At 53.0% G+C, this 12,712-nt stretch overlaps 1 protein-coding gene across 2 annotated transcripts in view; it reads left to right on the top strand.

Moving 5' to 3' along the window:
* Positions 1-12,712, top strand: part of PAQR5 (progestin and adipoQ receptor family member 5) — an 85,083-nt gene continuing 72,371 nt past the window's right edge. The window contains exon 1 of one of the 2 annotated variants that reach the window (XR_003616590.2): positions 1-120. The gene's annotated coding sequence lies outside the window, so the exon portion shown is untranslated. The remainder of the gene's footprint in view (positions 121-12,712) is intronic. The other variant, XM_008139082.3, reaches the window with a different exon arrangement.

Raw genomic sequence — 12,712 nt, 5'->3', positions numbered from 1 at the left:
GTAGGCGCGCCGACCGGCCGGGCCAGGTGCAGCGCCCGCGTGTCTGGGGGCCGCTGCGCCAAGAGGAGCGCCGGGTCCGCGCGCCCTCCCAGCCGGACGCCCGTGACCCTCGGAGCCCAGGTAACCGAGGGTGGGACGCCTCGCCGAGGCCGCCGCGGGCCCCCGCGCACGCGCCCTCCCGGCTCCACGCGCACCCAGCTCCGCGGCCGCACGCGTGCTCCCCGGGGCCGGACCGCAGCTCCGAGGGCGGGTCTTGGAAAGTTCACTCCGGACGGACGGCTGCGCGCGGGGCGGCAGGGAAATGCAGCCGGCTTCCCCGCCGCCCGCCGCCCGCCTCCTGCTGCGGGGAGCCCGGGGCCCCGGTGGGGCGGCCGCCGCGGGCGCCCTGGGTCTCCGCGGACATCGCTGGAGTTTTGCCTTCTCACTCGTCCCCTCTCTCAGTCTTCCGAGCCTGTGATCCGCTCCGCGCCACCGACCCCTGGAAAAGGTCTTTGGATGGGACCGCCGAGTTGACGATGTCTTAAGGGATGTTTACATTTGCGCTTCCCGCCTCCTCGGGCCAGAGACACGCTAGGACACCGGGCTGCAGCCGGGGTGAGGGTGAGGCGGCGGCCCTCGGCTCCAGGGGTCCGTCTGGGCGCTGTGGAAGTGGGTGCCCAGGCCAGGGGAGCCTGGCTCCTGTGCCGTCTTGTGGCTGGGCATCCTGGGCTCCCCCAGCACTCTCCAAGCCCCAGGAGACCAGCGAGCGCAGAAAGGGCGGCCTGCCGCCCAGCAGGGCATAGACCTAGGGCGCAGCGGCCCTTGCTGGTTTGAGGAGAATGGGCTTCCTCCGGCCTAGACGGTGAGGAGGGCTCAGCTCAGGGTAAGGATGGGCTGAAAGGTGCTCCTTCCCATGCAGAACCAGAGAGAACAGGTTGGGGGAGGTCAGTAGGTCAGAGAGGAGCTAACGTGGACACATCTCTGATGTCATTTTGCCCCCCAAAACCAGCGCCCTAAGTAGGTCTTATTCCATTGGCAGAAGGGGAAAATGGCTCCAAGAAGTTAGGCAATGTGCTCCGGAAAAGCGGTGGACCTGGACCGCACACCGGTCTTCTAGAGCCAGACAACGTGTTTGCGGGGGGGCCCCTGACTCAGCAGGGGTTTGTTTCTTCTCCCTCGCCCTGAGCTTCCTCCCCTGGAAGGGGTAGGCCAGGAAAGGGCACCTCCAAGAAGAAATAAAACCTGGTCACGCAGCTCCTCCAAGAGGGAGTCAGCTCCTTGCTGAGCTAGGAGCTGTAGCAGAGCACCGGAGCAAAGGTGCTCCAGGAGAACGGAATGAAGGAACCGGAAACAGCAGGGATTCTCTCCCAGCTGAGGGCTCTCTGCCCTCGGCGAGCAGAGGAAAGGGGCCCACCACCCCCATCACCAAAGGCCTTTGACACCCTCGCCCACTTGAGGCAATTTGGCATTGTTTAAACCAGGGAGCACATCCACAATCCCATGTAGTGTTCCAGACGGACAGGCTTTTGCTTCACCCTCCGTCCGCTTCCTGTCAGGCCAGGGAGAAGCAGAGGGAGGTGGTTCCAGGCCCAGCTCGGCCTGCCCCAGGTTGGAGGCGGGGGGGACCCCTGTCCCACCCAAGCCTTATCCACCCCTCCAGAAGTCTTATTTGGAAACGTTAATCTCCATCGCCTCCTCCCTCTCCTTATCACTCCCTGGGCAGCCGGGGACAGAGGGAGGAGAACTTGCTTTTATGGGCCTTCATTTCCTCACCTGTAAAATGACGGCAACAGAACCTGCATGGTTTCATGGGAGGAGAGAAAGTGGTCCCGAAGGGCTCTGTAAGCTTCAGAGGAAACCATAATGTCAGCCTGCCCTGCCCAGCTGGGCTGTAAATTCCTCTGGGAAGCCACCATGCATCCTGGAATCCATGAGGCTGACCTCATCCTGAGCACACAGTAGGTTCACAGGAAGTATTTACAGTCTCTACCAGCTGAGAAATTGCTGAAATTGGTGGGGAAAAGGGAGAGTTTTTAATCCTTTTTCCCTCTCCTCATGTAAAGATAGGGAACAGGCTACCGTATAAGAGGGTCCAGGAGGAGGGACAGGAGTGGTGTGAGAGCCCCTGGAGGTGGAAATGGTCATTGTCTTGTTTATGCAAGGCCAGGGTCAAGTGGGTCAAGTGGGGTGTTGATGGAGGACCCTAGAAGATTTTCCATGGCAGTGCCCTGGACACTGAGGCCCTGTGAGGACCCATAACCCCAAAGTCTGCTTTGGCCTGAGGACAGGTCAGGACAGGACACCCAGAGTTGGTCAATCAGTTCCCTAGAGGAGGCCACTGAGAACATCGCTGGGATTTAAGCTCCTGAACCAACATGCCCTCCACCCGCCCCATCCCACCCCCAGCTGTCCCTGCCTAGCTTCCTACTGCTGGTTCCTGGGTCTTAACCAGAGCTCTAGACCCAGAACTTCTCAGCTGGAATCAGCCTTAGAGGCTATATTCCTACACCCCTTCCCTGCTGTATTTTCCATAGTACTGGTCACCATCTAACAACCTGTACGTTCACTTTTATCTTGTTGTCTGTCATCCCTGTTAGAATATCAGCCCTGTGAGGGCAGGTCTTTCTGTCTGTGTTATCACTGCTCTATCCCCAAGGCTCAGAGCAGTGCCTGGTGTGTAGTGAGTGCTCGGTCAATACATGTTATATAAACGGTACCGTCAGCCTGCCCTTCCTTGTTGTACGGATGGGAGATTGAGGCCCAGAGATGCGGGGTGGCCAGTTGGAGGCAGCGCTGGAGCTTTTCCTAATTGGGCTCCAACTAATTCAAAGCTGGGTCTCTGTCCCCTGCACCAGGTTGCCAGGGGTGCTTCAAGCCAGCTGCCTTCGGTCACCCAAAGGGGCAGCTCCCGTGCTGAACAGACAACCAGCCCCACAGGGTGGCTTGAGAGCCAGGGAGGAGTGCTCCGGGTCAGAGCCCACCTGAAAAGAAACCTCCCAATGCTGCCCTCCGAAGGTGGCCGTTGCTCTGTCAATAATGAAAATTGCGCCCTCTCCAGGCCGCCTGCGAAAGTTCCCCCAGGGCCGGGGAGAACCCTGGAGGACCAAAGCCAAGTCCCGGCAGCCCTGGGGAGGAGGGTGGAGCTTCAGATCACCTGGGCCAGGGATGGCAAACCTGTCTGAGATGGTGCAACCAGATGTGGGCCAGGAAGAGTGAGGACATTATTCTGCCCAAGGCCCTGGGAAGGCTCGGGGCTCAGAGGCCTCACTTAGGAATCTGATTAGGGTGGTTCCCTGGGGGGGCCCAGGAGCTTGAATTTCGGAGACACTGTGTGTAGAGACAAGCAGGGTGGAGAAGCTCCAGTGTGGGGTGTGGAGGTGGAAATCCAAGAACTATGGATGGGTAGAAAAAGCTGGGACTTTCTATGGGATAGAGAATATGGGAGGGGGAAGTGGGATATATCTGTAATACTATCAACAATAAAAAATATAGTTAAAAATGAAAAGAAAAGAAAATATGGGAGGCACATCCACACACACCAAGCAACTCCAACCTCCCTCCCCCCTCATTCTTCCAGCTGCTATTGTTTGGGCAAAGGAATATGATCTGTTCGGAGTCAAAGCTCTGAGCCGTGTAGGACTGATCAGAGGGGAAGACACCAGGGCAAGGAGGCTTCCCGGGGGCCCTATTGCAGGACCACAGGTGGGAGACGCGGTCCCTGGAGGTACCTCTCCTCATCCACTTCCCTTCTCTGCTCTTACTCCTGCCTTTTCAGTAATAGTAATAAACAATCAATAACTGTTAGCTCTGTGGCAGGCCCTGTTCTAAGCACTTTACATGTATTAGTTCATCCTTACAGTTACCACCAGCTTGAAACGGTATCATCTCCATTTTACATCCTATAGATGGGGAGCCTGAGCCTCAGAAAGGTGACCTAACTTTGCCCAAGATCACACTTGGGCAGGGACAGGGGGCGCCAGAATGAGCCCGGACAGTCTGGCTCCAGACCCTGCAGCCTTAGCCTCCGTGCCATGCTGCCTCCGTCAAGCAGGTTGGCCACACAGCTGGGACGGAGAGCCTGGAGGCCAGGGTAGTCGGCACACCCCTCGCCGCGGAGGCAGCGTCTGTGCAAGCCCACACGTTAGATCCACGGGGGCGTTGGCTTTCCCCAAGCCCTGCTGCCCCCCAATCCTTTTCCATTGAATTGTGGTTTGCCACATTAAGAGTGGGAATGCACCTGAGACTATTTTAGGGAAGAGCTTCCAGAAGTTGGGCCTTGAAGGATTTATAGGAGTTTACCTGCTTGCTGGAAAAATTGGAGAGGAAGGGGACTGGGCAGGTGGAGAGAGCAATAATCATTCTTAGTCTGAAGGAATGAACTCGTAGTGCATCTGAAGCCCCTGTAGGGACCCCCTCCCAACCTTTGTTGTCCACTCCCCACCCCGACCACTCCCTGTGGGCTCCCTGCCCCTGAAGAGGGTGAGGCCTGACCTGAGACATAGCTCATGCATTTCTGTCCCCTGACCTTCTCCTTATCACCGCCATCGCTACAAGTCTGGTGGCTTTTAGCAACAGTGATGGAAAAGTACTCCTGCTGCATATGATGTGAGTCAGTCCTTCATAAATAATGGGGTTGCACCATCAGTTCTGCTGCCTGGACCTGTGCCCTCGGGTCCGGCCCGTGGTTGGAGACATGGTGCTGGCTCCTGGGGGAAGGAAAAGGGTGACTCGAGATGCTGTTTTGAAATTACACAGATGGCAGTGAGGAGCCAGCAGGTATGAGAGATGCAGTCATTTTGGGCATCTGGGGGGAAAAGACAGTGTCGCCCAAAGCAGTAACCTGAGGTATGATCCCCACCCAGGCCCTGTTCTCTAAGTCAGGGTTTACCCTATAGAGTCGTGCTCCCTTCTGGCCTTGACACCAGGCTGGGATCACCCCCAGCATGTTCTGTCGGGACTTGGGTGGCAAATTTCACCTAATCCTCAAACAGGCATTTTGCCTGGACACACCATAGCCCCTGAAGACATTCTTTCTCTCTGGTTGTTTGGGAGCCCCATGGCCAGGCTGACCCTGGCCGGGTTCGCGTGGAGCCTGCAGAGGCACAGAGCCTAGCCATCATGGGCTTCTAGACTCCATGCTCCCAAAGTCCGCCACTCCGCCAGCTTGCCACCTGCCTCTGAGTGGGTCACTGCACTCTTGGGAGCTGAAGGCTGGTGTGGCTGGTGTGGCCGGTGTGACTGGTGGGGAGTCCTGGGTTCTATTCTGACACTAGCTCACAGTTGACTTTGGCTTTGTCCCTTCTTGGGCCTCAGTTTTCCCATTTGTAAAAGAGACAGCGTGGCTTAGATCAGGGACTATTGGCGAGTAGACTGGGTACTTCTTTGCTGTGGGGCTGTCCTGAGCACTGTGGGGTGCTGAGCAGCATCCCTGCCTCTACCCACCAGATGTCAGTAGCACCACTTCTCGCTTCCTTCATTACAACCAAAAATGTCTCCGGACAGTGCCAGTCATCCTCTGGGGCAAAATGGTCTCTGGTTGAGACCCACTGGGTTAGATGCCCTCTGAGTACCCTCCCTCCCAAGGATCGCTCTCAGGACCCAGACACAGTTTCCACAGATTTGTAAATGTGGGCCGTGTGGGGATCTGTGGGTGGGGGCTCCAAGGGCTTGCAGGGCAGGATGTGAGCAAGGGGAAGGCTCTGGGCCTGCTGAACCTCTTGCTGAGAGCCACGGCCAAGTTCTCTTTGCTTTCCAGACCTTGGGTTACATAAGACAGTGGGGGCAGGGGCGGCAGGCCTGTGGTGGGCCCCCACGCTAAGGTCAGCAGCCTTCTAGCCAGTGACTAATCATCTCTCTGTGCTCAAAGGACTCGGCTTCTCCATGGTCCCCTCTTGGGGACACAGGAAGTGAATCAGCCCATCATCTGCGCAGAGAGGGAGAGGGCAGAGCATGGTGATGTTAAACACATGGCCAAGCACGCCTGCCCCGACCCAGCCCTGGCTTTATTTTATTTGTTCCTCCCAAGTTAGCTGTTTATTATCTTTCTCCATGGAAGCCCCTCCTGACCAAGTTGCTTAATGAAAGAGGGAGGTTTATCTTCTCCAGGGGTGGGAGGGGTTTGAGGAATGAATCTTGGAAGTAAAGCACCGTTCTAGGGACAACAGGCTGTGAGATTTGGGGTAGTGTTAACCCAAAATGATTGATGTGGGTTATTCCTTCTTCTAGTCCTCCTTGGAGGACTGTAGACTGCTCTAGACTGTGGGCTAGATGCTGGGGCAGGAGCAGTGAGGCAGACCCAGTGCCTGCCTGCAGAAACCTTCAGTCTGGGCGGACAAGGTGTCAGCCGTAATTGCCATGTGCTAAGGATGTGTGTGAGCCTAGGCAGGGGAGGGCCCGGTTAGCCCCACCCAGGGTGTTGTAGGGAACTGGGGCTTGGCGGCGGGTATAGAGGTACTCAACACAAATAAGTGGGTTTGGGTTTTGTTTTTGCCTTTTTTTATTGTGGTAAAATGTACATAACATAAAATCTACTACTTTTATCATTTTAAAGTACACACTTCAGTGTCTTTAAGTACATTCACATCATTGTACAACCATCACCACCACCCAACTGTGGAACTCTTTTCACTTCATAAAACTCTAACACTAACTCCCCATCCCCTCCTCCCCCAGCCCCCGGCAACCACCATTCTTCCTTCTGTCTCCATGGATTTGACTATTCTAGGTACCGCATGTAAGTAGAATCATACAACATGTGACCTTTTGTGTCTGGCTTCTTTCACTTACCATCATGTTTTAAGGTTCATCTGTATTATAGCATGCCCCAGAATGCCCTTCCTTTGTAAGGCTGGATAATATTCCATCATATGCTTAGACCACGTTTTGTTTATTCATTCATCTGTGATGGACACGTGGGCTGCTTCCACCTTCCGGCTGCTGTGGGTAGTGCTGCTGTGAACCTTGGCGTGCAACTCTCTATTTGAGTTCCTGCTTTCAGTTCTTTGAGGCATATATCCAGACGTAGAAACACTAGATCCTACGGCAATTGATGTTTTATTTTTTGAGGAGCTGCCATACTGTTGAGGAAGAAGTGTTGGGACTAGATTTTAAGGATGAGCATGAGATCTCCCGTTATCTAAACAGAGGAAGGGGAAGGTAAGAGAAAGAGAGGAATTGAGAGGAGAGGAAGGAAGGGGAGTGGGGGATGGGGAGGGCATGAAGCTAGTGCACAGTGGATTTTGTGCTTGGGACTGAAGCAGGGGTGTGACTGCTGACAAGGCCATGGCGGGGTAGAGTATGAAGGGTCTTGGACCAGGCTAGGGAGCTTGGCCTCCACACTGTAGGCAGTGAGACGCATTGGGGGGTGGTTGTTGTTTTTTTAAAATCAGGAAGTGATACATGCCATTTGTCACCTTAGAAGGCCGTAGCTGGGCAGGATGTCCCAGGTGGACTGGGAGGGAAAGAGGCTTAAAGCAAGAACAACCAAGTGGGAAAAAACTGAAGCTACATCGTTGGGTGGGTGGAGGGAGCAGGTCTGAAGGATGGATGTGCCACACAAGGGTGCCCAGGTTTCTGGTTTGGAGGCTGGGTGAATGGTGGGTAAGCTAACAGGAAGAGCAGCCAGTTTGACAAGGTGGTGAGGCAATAAGCTTGGGCCCTGTTGGTTTGGAGGGGCCCCTGGAGCCACCTGGGCGGAGATGAGGGTTTGAGGGGTGTCCAAAGCTGTGCAGAGCTAGGAGCTGCAGTGTAAGGAGAGCAGCTGGTCAAGGGCAAGGGACAGGACTGCTGTTGGACGGCATAGAGGACCCAGTGGAGTTGGAGGGTAGGACCCCGGGGTGGCATCTGCACAGGATGGGTCAGTCCCTGCCCTGAGCATCTCATGTACCTTTTCACTGCCATGTTCAGGTTCTGTGCTTGAGGCTGGTCATTGGGGGGTGGAGATGGATAAACATGAGCCAGTGACTTTAATTCACTTATTCACCCCATAAAGCTTAGACAATGGAACTTGGCCAATGCCTTTGCACAGTTAAATATTTAATCACGATTGTGATAGGTGATATGCAAGAGAAATAGAGCGTGTTGTGAAAGTGTGTCGTGGGGACGTGATTTAGTCTGGGCGGGGTTTCTCACTCTGCACTGTGGACACGTTGGGCCAGGTAATTCTTTGCTGTGGGGCTGCCCTGTGCATTGTAGGGTGTTTAGCAGCATCCCTGGCTTCTACCCACTCGATGCTAGTAGCCATACACACCCCCACCCCAGCTATGAAACAAAAAATGTCTCCAGATGTTGTCAAATGTCCGCGGGGGGGCAAAGTCACCCTTAATTGAGATCTATGGTCTAAAAGGTCAGGAAAGGTTTCTTGAGGAAATGATGTTAATCTGAGTTTTAGAAGACAGATAAGCATTAAGATAAAGCAGGTCTGACCCTGACTGGTGTGGCTCAGTTGGTTGGACATCATCTTGTGCACCCAAAGGTTGCCAGTTCGATACCTGGCCGGGCCACATGGCCAGGTTTCAGGCTCAATTCCCGGTGGTGACATGCAGGAGGCAGCCAATCGATGTTTCTCTCTCTCTTTCTCTCCCCCGCCCCCCCCCCACTTCCTTTCTCTCTGAAAACCAATAAAGATAAAGCAGGTATGGAGAGTGGAGGAGAGGGTTCAGGGTGCTTATGTGTGCAAAGGCCCTGAGACAGGAAAAAGCCTGGGGAGACCAGTGGGGAGGGAGGTGCAGCCAATGAAGAGGCACCCTGTAGGTGAGCAGTGGTGGAGGGGGAAGAGGGGGTGAACTAGGGACACTCACGAAGGACCCCAGGCAGGGAGGCCTCCCAGGGGTGGAGGATGAAACAGGCTGGAAGCTGGTGAGTTACATTTTGATGATGTTGGGTTGGAGAGCCCCGGGAGACACCCAGGTGGAGCCCTGAGATGAGAAGCGAGGTCCGGCTGGAGATGTGGATTTGGGGGTTATATGCACGTAGACGGTGAGTGAAGCCCTGGAGGGGATGAGCCCGGGAGTGCGTGTGGACCATGAAGAGCAGAGCAGAGAGGAGGCCTAGGCGTGAGCTCCAGCAGCGCCTGCATTGGGAGAGTGAGGAGGAGGGGCCTGCAGAGACTGGAAGAGTTCCCAGAGAAGGAGCAGAGGAACCCAGATTGTGTGGAACCCTGGAAGCGTGTCCAAGGAGCAGGGCCTGGTCCTGTCACGTCTCTGTAGCCAGAGCAAGTAAGACAGGACTGGGAAGCAGCCACTGGACGGAGACCAGTAAGCGCCATGGGAGAGGTCAGACGGAGGTAGCTGAGGAATGGGGCAGGAGGGAAGCTGGATGCCAGAAAGGGAAGTGGGTTAGGGAAGGTTTTGTTTTGTTTATTTAATCTTGCATGTTCTCCCCGCATACACACCTTTTTTTTTTTCCTTAGAAAATAAATGCACAAGGTTCAGAATTCAAAAACTGAGAAGATTACAGTGTAAAATGTATTCACCCCCATTTCCTTTGGCCTCCCAACCCCCTCTCCCCACCTTTGAGGCAACTTCACCAGTTTCTTACAGATTCTTCCAGAGATACTTCATACATGAACCAGTAAACACATATGTAGAGTCTTTCCCCACCTTTGGTAGCACAGTGCATACATCTTCTGCCCTTGATTCATTCTTTTCCCAGTTAGCTATCTTGAGATGCTTCCAGAGCAGTACATAGTGTCTTCATTCTTGTTTACAGCTATATAATATTCCACCATGACATGATGCCATGTAAGTTAACTCATCTCCTGTTTTTTGGACATCACGAACAACGCCCCACTGAATTGCCTGTGCTTTAGTTATTTTGCAATGTAGGTAAGTGCATGTAGGATAAGGTCCTGAAAGTGGAATTGATGGGTCAGAACTATGTGAGTTTGTATTTCAAAAGCTATTAGCAAATAGCTCCCCACAGAATTGCTAAGAACGTGTACGCCTACCAACCATGTATGAGGATGCTCATTTTCTACACCCTCCAATGTACAGTGTTACCAAACTTACTGATATTTGCCAATCTGGAAGACAAACATAATTTCTCAATATAGCTTAAACTTGCATTTTTCCTGCTATGAATCAGGTTGAACATGTTTTCATAGACATAAGAGCCATTTCTATTTCCTTTTCTATGAACTATTTATGCATATGTTTTGCCCGTTTTCTATTAGATTGTTGACCCTTTTTTTATTAAATAGGAGATGATATTTATGTATTTGGGAAACTAGTCTTTTGTTTAGAATATAAATTATAAGTGGTCCCTCCCTCCCAACCCCTAGTTTATCAAGGAGTTTTTGCTGTTGCTACTTTTTTTTTTTTTTTTTTAAGAATTATGAATGCTGCCTTGACTGGGTGGCTCAGTTGGTTGGAGTGTCGTTCTGTACACCAAAAGGTTGTGGGTCTAATTCCTAGTAAGGGCACATACCTAGGTTGTGGGTTCAATCCCCAGTCGGGGCATGTACAGGAGGCAACTGATCCATGTTTCTCACATCAATGTTTCTTTCTCCATTCCTCTCTCTAAAAATCAATAAACTATATATCCTCAGGTGAGGATTAAAAAAACAATTATGCCAAGCCAGTGTTGCTCAGTGGTTGAGTATCAACCCATGAACCAGGAGGTCACGGTTCGATTCCCGTTCAGGGCACATGCCCGGGTTGCGGGCTCGATCCCCAGTAGGGGGTGTGCAGGAGGTAGCCAGTCAATGATTATCTCTTATCATTGATGTTTCTATCCCTCTCTCCCTCTCCCTTCCTCTCTCTGAAATCAATAACAATGTATTTTGAAAAAATAAAATAAAGAATTATGAATGCTAATGGGAGAGGTTCACTAGAGAGAGTGGCCACAAAGGTCCCGAGGAAGCACTGGGCTACATTCCAGACTGGAAAGGCCGGGGTCACCTCCGCTGTTGTAGCAGGCAGAAGCAAGGGAGAGGGTGCTGGTGCCAGAGGGCTGGTGGCCACAAGTTGAGGGAGTGAAGTTGAGTCTGCCCAGGGATGGGGTTGCGTTAAGGAGGTATCAGAGAACTGGAGGGGCAGGAGAATTACTGTATTAGCAAGAGCGTGATTAAATTAATGAACGCTTGAAGCTGAGCTACTTGAGGGGAAGTGAGTGGATGGGTGCTCTATGATAGCTTCGAGTCTGTCAGTCTGTTTGGCACCCATTAATCACAGGGCCAAACTAATGGCCAAAATTATTTGCACCTCGCCTGCGATCCAGAGTCTATGCTCGAACCACTTCCTTATCTCAGTTTCACACACCAAGCCAATGTCTCCCCTGCCCTAAACCAACCCAGGGCAGGTACCAGACAAGCAGGGACAGCTCCTATGCCCCAAACCCACTGGAATTATTCAAATGAGTCAGTCCTAAGCTTTTCAACCTGCCTGCCTTGCCTTTCCCATGGAAACCCAGTAAAGGCTCTAGCCTAGGCCTTCCCCTCACTCCTGTTTCTGACTCTTAACCAAAACCTAGTGCCCCCCTTGTGGTCCCGTGTGTGTGAGATGTGTCCCCTTCGCTTGGGAAATATAAGTAGTAAGTTATCTTTCAATGGCATTAGCCTCCCCGGGTGCCATTCCATCAACTCCATGAATTAAAATCCTGTGGGTACAATTGAGACATCAGGGACCCTTGGACAGGCAGAGAGTATGAGGCTCAGTGAACCTCAGGTCCCAGCAAGGCTCCAAAACTATCCCAGCGTAGGTGGTTGAATCAGCGAGCTCTCAGGGCAGCTTCCTAGAGGAGATGGGCTGGAGATGAGGCGAGGCCTTATGGTGGGAATACAGGACCACAGACTGGAAAGCACAAGGGAGTGTGTGTACGCGGGCGGTGGGGGCAGGGGCAGGGGGACAATGATCAGAACAGAATTATTTTTTCAGGGGATGCGGGGGAGAATCTGCCAATTTTAATAATGTTGGCCTACATTCCAGTCCTATGTGCTGTAAGTCAACAAATCCACCAAATCTCCCAAACGCATGTACACAATTGGTGATGACTCATGCTACTTTGTGACTTCTTTTATTGTTGCCTAGGGAATTATTTACCTTCTTGAGAGTGGAATATGGAGGAAATAATCTCACATTCAGCAAGTGCTTACCTACTTCTTATGAACTCTGATCTGGGCCCGGTGCTGTGGGTCTCACAGGTTTGTGGCAAGAAAGACACCATGTAGCGATCCTCCAATACAGCCGCAGGTGCCAGTGCAGAGGAGCAAGGCAGCCGCTGGGCATGGTTGGCAGAGAAGACTTCTTGAAAGAGGAAGAGCTGAAGCAGACAGTGGTTCTGGAAAAAGTGGTGAAGGGCAAGGGAGGGGAAATGAGGTCTAGTGAGGAGGCCCCTTGCTCTGGCCAGGTGTCCGGGGAGACTGAGCATCCAGGTGACAGGAGGAGGATGCAACGTGAGCCTCTAGATGGAAAGGGAGAGGAGGTGGTAGAGTCCTAGTGGGCTCTGTCATATGGGGGGGCCTTGGCTAATAGGGGAGCCCCAGCAGGTGGTGGAGCCTCGAGCTAGACAGGAGAGGTTGGACTCAGTGATCTTGCATTTCTCTGAGGGCCAGCAAAGCTTTGAAGACTTACAGTGGGGCCCTAGCTGGTTTAGTTCAGTGGCTAGAGCGTCGGCCTGCGGACTGAGGGGTCCCAGGTTCGATTCCGGTCAAGGGCACATGCCCGGGTTGTAGGCTCGATCCCCAGTAGGAGGCGTGCAGGAGGCAGCCAATCAATGATTCTCTCATCATTGATGT

This window comes from Eptesicus fuscus, chromosome 5 (assembly GCF_027574615.1).
Source record: "Eptesicus fuscus isolate TK198812 chromosome 5, DD_ASM_mEF_20220401, whole genome shotgun sequence".
NCBI classification, from domain to species: Eukaryota; Metazoa; Chordata; class Mammalia; order Chiroptera; family Vespertilionidae; genus Eptesicus; species Eptesicus fuscus.
Note: the sequence above shows the minus strand (reverse complement) of the source record. Positions and strands in the feature narration are given on the sequence as shown.